Source organism: Calidris pugnax, unplaced genomic scaffold (assembly GCF_001431845.1).
Source record: "Calidris pugnax isolate Ruff unplaced genomic scaffold, ASM143184v1 scaffold148, whole genome shotgun sequence".
NCBI classification, from domain to species: Eukaryota; Metazoa; Chordata; class Aves; order Charadriiformes; family Scolopacidae; genus Calidris; species Calidris pugnax.
In genome coordinates, this window is record NW_015090926.1 from 249,795 (window position 1) to 257,178 (window position 7,384).

Below are 7,384 nucleotides of genomic sequence, written 5' to 3' on the forward strand. Positions count from 1 at the left end.
CTGCCGGGCGCCCGCCCGGAGGGGAGCGGGGGCGGAGAGGCGGCGGAGCGGCAGCCGCCTCCGCCAATCGCCTGGCGCCGGGAGCTCCCGGGCCTGACGGGGCGAGCCAATCAGCTGGAGAGCTGCTGGGGGGAAAGGGACACCCCCCCTCAGGTGATGGCGGGAGGTAGCCAATGGGTGCTGCGGCGGCATGCCACGTCACAGCGCGTCACGCCGGTCGTTGCGCCGCCATCTCGGGCACAGCTGGTAGCCGGTTGGTGCCGGAACGCGTCCAGGCCGCGGCCTCCAGCGGCGGCAGGCGGGAGAGCGGGCGCCGTCGCTGCTGAGGCGACGCATTGACACGACACGACACGGAGGCGCCCCTTCACCTTCCCCTCCGCCCCCTTAGCTCCCCGCCGCTCCTTAACACCGTGCTCCCCCTGCTCGGCCTCTCCCGCAGTGGCGTCTGAGGCAGTCGGCTTCGTCTCGATCGGGCTTTGCTTCACCCTCCGCATTTTGAACTTCACAGGCGTTGGAGAGAAGCGTGAAGCCTCTCGCACTATGTTGCCGTTAATTCATTCTCGCTATCGTTGAGGCTTTGGGCTGAAGTCACGAAGTTTTAGTGCTTGGAGATACTTAAACGTTGCACTGTGAGTGATCAAGTGCAGGACAAACATCTTTAAACTGCGGTGAGGACAAGAGGATGAGGAAGATGCACCGGAGGAAGATGTACCTGAGGAACATCTGGTTGGCACGCATAGAAAACCACCTCTGTGGCCTCCAGCAGAGGGTATCGCTGGTCTGGCCGTTGCAGTTGCTGAGGAGGCTCTGCCTCACCCATCTCAGGCCGGTTGCTGCTGCCAGCTTTGATTTTGATTAGAAGTGAATATTTAAAGCATTTCTCACTGTGTCTCCTCCCCGCCAAGGTCCCTGAGCTCACTTCCACAGCAATTTCATTGCGGTTGCTAGTCCTGTAGTCCCATCTTCCTCTGTGCACACAGGGAGCTACAGGGGACAGAATCAGTGGAAAAAAAGTTATGTGTAAAACAGTGAATAGTTTTCTACTTTAGTTACCAGAAGCAACAAAACCAGCAGAGGAGAGAGGAGATAAGAACAGATGATCAGGGGGATGATGGGATGATAGCTGCATCAGCCTGGAGCAGCTTCACTGTAGTGAATTTACAGAGCAGAACTTGCTGAAAGCACCAAAGGGAGAATGTCACATTTTATGCTTCCCTCTGTCACTTTACCTATGGCATTCCGCCAGGCCTCCTACTGAGCCAATTCAACTCCCCTGTTCAAATTTAAATCTTTTAAGAAGAAAAAGTAGCAAAGGAAATCTAAAGAAATGCAACAAATACAATCTAGAGAAATTTTGGCTATGCCTATGTTACGAAATTGAGCACTTTAATGTTAAACTCGGTGTGCTTCCAAGCTCATTTGAATAAAAAAGGAGCTAACAAAGGCACCAGTCCAGTTTTACCTTGAAGACACAAAAAAATATGTATATTCACAACTCATTTTTTAACTGTTACCAGAGACAGAAAATGAGAAATGTATCCTTTGCCTCCTTTCTAAAGTTAAAGAACATGAGAATCCATGATAGGTCCAGAAGCACAAGGGAAGGGCATTCAACCAGGTGTAGGAGGAGTAATATACACTGGTGCCTCTCCTGCAAACTCCACACAGTGGTATTTGACAATTAATATTGCCTGACCACCTTTATTGCTGTGATATTTGAGATGATGGGTGTATCACATCTGTAAATCAATGTTGACTTAGAGAAGTAGTTTGGCAGAGGAAGGGAAGTCAAGGCCTAACAATGCTATTCCTATGGCTAGACAGAAGGACAGGTGGAAGGGTCCAAGCTGGTAAATCCCATTGCTTCAAGTTCCAGAAAGTTCAGTTTCTACCAGAATGGGTAGATATGTGAGATTCTGTAAAAGGGTACTCTTCCCATTACTGTTTTTCCCTGCTCTGCTACACCTTTCTTTTTCTTTCACTTTTTTTTTCTTCCCCCCCCCTATTCTTCCCCCCCACCATGCAGATGTGGTACCAGGAGCTCCTACAAAAAAAGGACAAAAAAACCCGTGTTTTGGGAAATGCGCTTTGGCACATTGACACGTTATATCACCTATGCTACTATTAGCCCATTCATGGTTTCTGAAAAAAAAAAAAACAACTCAGAAACCAATACAATGAAAAAGTGAACGTGTCAAATATTACCGAAGTTACCAAAGGCACTTGGATAATAAGATGCTTAGTGCAGGAGAAATGTACTAACTAAAGAACGTAATCGCAGTTTATAGACAGTGTTCCCAAGCCCCCAGGACAGGCGAGTGAGAAGAGACGCATTTGAACATTTCTGCTTGTTCTGTTTTTGAGATGTGGCTGAAAGACTCTCGGTTAGTCAGAACAGAAATGTAATAAAAAAAATGGGTTCATAAGGGGGATTTGGAACTGTGTATCATTGTAGTTTCTTTTTTCCTCACTTAGAGCCTCGTTTATATGTTTTCTAATTTCTTTGCTAAAATAATGTGCACCCTTTTTGCCCATTAGCTCGTGCAAAGCAAGTGTAGTTAAAGCTGACATGTTCAGTTTATAGTATTTCCCCAGAGATAAATCTACACGTAGCTCTTCCAGGGAGCTTGCGTACACAGATACGTCGAGAGCAAAGTTGGCAATGCTTCTTGCCAAGCTGCAAGGGCACTTAAGATAGTAGGAGGGCCACCTACAGCATTGAGAAGTTTACCTGGTACCGGCAACACCTCACAGCTCCAAGCAGCCTGCAGAATCACCCGGCGATGTAGTCAGACGGGTTTTTAATCTTTTCTTATCAGTCAACTTTGGCAGTCAGTCAGAAAGGCAACAGTAAGATACTTGGAAAATAATGTCTGTTGTCTGTTTGCACTGAGACAATGACAGAAGTAGCAGAAAATTAAAAAAAAAAAAGGTCATCCATTTGCACAATCACAAAGGAGTCTCAGAAGAGGAGCTAGATTGCACAGGAAAAAGTGACAGCTGAAGGTGGAGAAAGCTTTGCCTGAAGAAGCTGATCAAAGTGGAGGATAAAAATGCATTGAATACAAGGACACATTCAGAAGCCAAGAACCAGCCAAACCCAGAGCTGAATAAATGTGTTTGCAGCTTAGGTTAATTCGAATAAAGACTGAGGCAGAGCCTGGAGACTCTGCAACCAAGTGAGATGGTCTAAGGCTTGCCGTGGTCATCAGAAAAGGGCATTAATTCCGCTCAGCCCTTCAATAAACGGTTTCCATACTAAAATCTCTAACAAAGTGTAGCTAATGGAGGTACCCAGGAAGGGGGCCGAAAAGCACTGACTTTCATAAGCAATATGACTCAGCACCCCCATTTGTTGCAAGCTGGTATTTTGGGTCAAATTACCATAAAAGTTACAGCGAGACAGTGCAAGCACGCTACTTGCCTGCTCTGCTCAATTAGTGTGTTATATGGGAAATGAGGTGAGTGGGAGAGTTCACACAGACCCGTATCTCAGCTGAATGGTGGATATACTTTGTAACAAATACTATATAAACCATACTGAGAAACATAAATAGTTAAAATATTTTGAAGCAATATTTAGGTATAGCAAATCACCCACACAGAGTTAATGAAAATGTAGGCTTAAATTCATGTTTGTCTCAGTTCCCTGATTGTTAAGGAAAGATAACCACAAAGATCTTTTGAAAATAATTTTTATTAAATGAGAAGCACCACAGGAAGGGACACATGTGTAGCGATGTACAAGAAATTATAACAATAAGATGCATTCATTAAAAGATTTGGATGAAGTACGGTAACTAAACCCTGGAATCCTGTGGAAAAAGAAAAGTCAGTGATCATGTGGTTACTTTATGTATAGAGAGCCGTGGTAAGCCTGCACAGCAAAATCTGCATTAGGCTTCTCCTAACATTACAGTACTTTAGTCAAATAATTTTCCAATTTAAGACTTTGCAGGTAATTATGGATTTAATGACAATCACACGCTTATTGTTATACACAAAGGACAAGAATGCAGTAAAGCACAGGAAACGCTATAGGGCATGACTGCACGGTTTACTTAAGGCAGCACTGAACTCAAACAGGCTTAACCAGCCAATCCAGGTAACATATTTACACATCCTTTGGGCATGATCATCCACTCCACGTTAAGCTCATTGTTGGAGGAAGTGCACACCTGTGCTAAAGCCAGAGGCTAACCTTTACCTCTGGATGGATGACAGGAGCGGGCCACAGCTCAGTGTGAAAAGACAGAAGCGTGGAAGACAGACAAGACAGACACATCTTGTCCCTAGGCCATTCTTATCTTAAAATCAGGCTAAATAGCTTAAAACATCACAGTACAGAAGCAAAGATACTAATTTGCATTAACTGGGGGGGGGAGGGGGGCAGAAGGTAGACACAAAAAAAGGGTACAAAAAGGGAAAATGAAGAATGGAGGACAAGAGAAAGGAAATCCTCTTACATACTGTTTTCTTTTAGTTCCTTTCAGAATGCAACTCTCAGCAGGTAGAATATGCAGCCTGCCAGTCTGCACGCAGTCTAAGGGTGCATTTCCTCTCCCAGCCCATCTATGGCCCACAGCCTGTGACTTTGGATGTCAGCTCTCGTATTTCATAGAATCGTCTAGGTTGGAAGGGACCTTAAAGATCATCTAGTCCAACCATCAATCTAACTCTGACAAAAAAATAAATAAGAAATAAGCAATAAAAAAAATAAGCAATAAAAAAAAAAAAATTGATTCTAATCTACAGCTAGAGGCAGAGTAGCCTGGACAAACTGTCCACTACTGCACGTGCTTTGGTTCTGATATCCAGGACACCACTACTTCCAAAACCTGCAAGGTGGGTAGGCACTGGTCTCTTTGTCCTCCATGGGATAATCCTGATGCATTTTTCTGCTTTTCCTCACCTCCAGCAGAAGCTCCTTGAGCTGGTCACACTGTCCTCCTTTAACTTTTCTCGCTAGGCTAGTTCCTTCAGGTTACAGTATTCCTTCCTTGTTCTCAGTTTCAACCTTTTCTGGGAACAAGAAGGAGCACTACCCAATGTTGTGTGTTCTCTGTATTGTGCTGGAAGAGCACTGAGTATTTTCTGGTACAGAACTCTACCTTTGCTCCTATTTGCCCTTCCAGTCTGCTGCTTCTAACAACCCATTCTTCTTTTGCTCCTTACCAATTAAAGTATCATAAACGAAACATTTATGCACATTACTGCTAAAAGGAATTTGCTTAGCACATTGTAGTACACTGAAACCATTTGTCTAGCACAGATCTACTAGGGGAGATATTAATGCTGCATGTGAAAGTATGTTTTTGAATAAAGGAACAAAAATGCAGAGAGTTAATATGAAAAGGTGGCTGGAATTCAGTTGTTTTAAACATTTTTATTAGATTCCCTTCTCTATAATAGTTTTGTGTTTTATCTGCTCTCCTCCTTGGTCTTACAGGTATGATGAAAAAACCCATAATTTTTAGAAGGACCTTATTAGTGTGAGGAGAGCAAGCACAGGAGAGAAAACCACACCCAAAGGCCAAACTAAGTTTCCTTGGGGCTTCTTGCACTCCTGCAAAACGTGACCCGAGTCCACAGATCCCTTTTCAGTTTGAGTGGCTCATTTAGAACTCAGCAAGGTCATGTAGTTACTCCACATCCCAGCACACCTATAAGCAAAACAGAAGTCACACTGTTTTCTGCATCATCTGGTGATGCTTACCATATGTCACTATTAACCCTTGGGCGCATCAGAATAGCAAAGCATTTTTATAAGGATGGGGAATTGCTACACAGCAATGTCTTTATACTTGACAAAAGGAATGTCAGTGAAGTTGCCAACACTTTTAATATCGCTGTATTTTAACTTTAAATTCAGGTATAGAATTTTGTTCTGCCTGCATCTGAGAATTAAGTCTCTCACACATCTTGTCAAGGACCATTTCTTATCAGGTGCCATTATTAGTCATTATTATTTTAAAAGCAACACAGCCCTTCATGCGATATAACATCTGTCCAGACAGTCCACCACATTCTCTCTAAAAGCCAAGACTCATCAGATGGATACAGCAAACAAAGAAAAGGAAAGAAAGGGGGCTGGAACACATAGAATAAAAGGAGGATCAGGGATCTGGAACTGTTGTGCTTGTCTCAGAAGGGAAGCTAAGTGGTGACATCAGCTTGCTACCTTTAGCTATCTGGAGGTTAAAGAGAATTAGACCCTCCTCAGAGGTAGAGAGGACCAGAGCAAAGGACAAGATGAAAGAGTTGCACGTGACATCAAGAGAAATTTCGATTTCAAACATGAAGAAAAAATTCTTCTCTGTGATTGCAGTTAAGCTGTTCAAGGAGGCTGCAGAATTTCAGTCCATGAGGACCTTCAGATCCCTCTGGTCCAGACCCAGAGTACCATGGTCTAGCTCTGGCATTAGCCCTGCTTTGAGCATGAGGACTACATAACCTGCAGAGATCCCCTTTGACTGTATTTTATGACAAGATGAATCATTTTCTCTCAACAAAAAAAAAAAAGTTGAAATTACAGGATAAACCTTTTAGCTGGGGTTATGGACTAGCTATTTTTCTCCCTCCTCTCATCACTTCTGCCTTTAAAAGGACAGCTACTTGAAAGAAGAAAAGGTATTCCAGCAGTTAAATGAATTTGTTTTAAATTCTTTGCAAGATGCCTTTTCCCAGAACAATGACAGCTTAAAAGCACAACATGCATTTAAATTTTTCCTTGGTGAAGGTAAAACATACATAAAAAGCTTTAGAAGAGTGATTTGTATTTTCTGCCATGCTCATGAGTGACACAGATTTGCAGAAGGCACAGAGAGCCTACATTAGTAGTTGTAATGCTGAGTCAGATGCAGAGGAGTTGCTGGGAAGAGTCAGCCCAGCCAAGGAAGTTTCCAGGACTACGTCATAGCCAATAAATTATATTTAGTTGGCAGGAACATCGTGCACTCCATAAATTCTAGGGTACAGTTACAGCCAGGAGCTGCTGCCCTCGGTCTCGTCACATGCCTTTTGGGAAGCAGTGCCATCATGTTTTCATATTTTTTCTGCATCTCATTAATTCCTACCATCCCTTTCTGGCTTTTGCTCATCGTTTCTGAAATTAGGGATAATACATACGGCTTTTAAAAAACAAAACAAACAAAAAAGGTAAACAAAAAAACAACACACCACCTTTTTGAGCAATTTTAGGGGGCTGGAGCTGGCTGTGCGTGGGCTCTCCTTCTCCTCAAGCTTTGTTTGCCGAGGGGATTCGCTCCCCGCTCACCGAAACAAGGCGCACCCCCCTGCAGGGGTCTCACAGGCCGCCCCTCCACAGTCAACCATCAACCCCGGCCCCTCGGCAAAGGGGGCGGCCGGGTGGTACCCCCTGGGG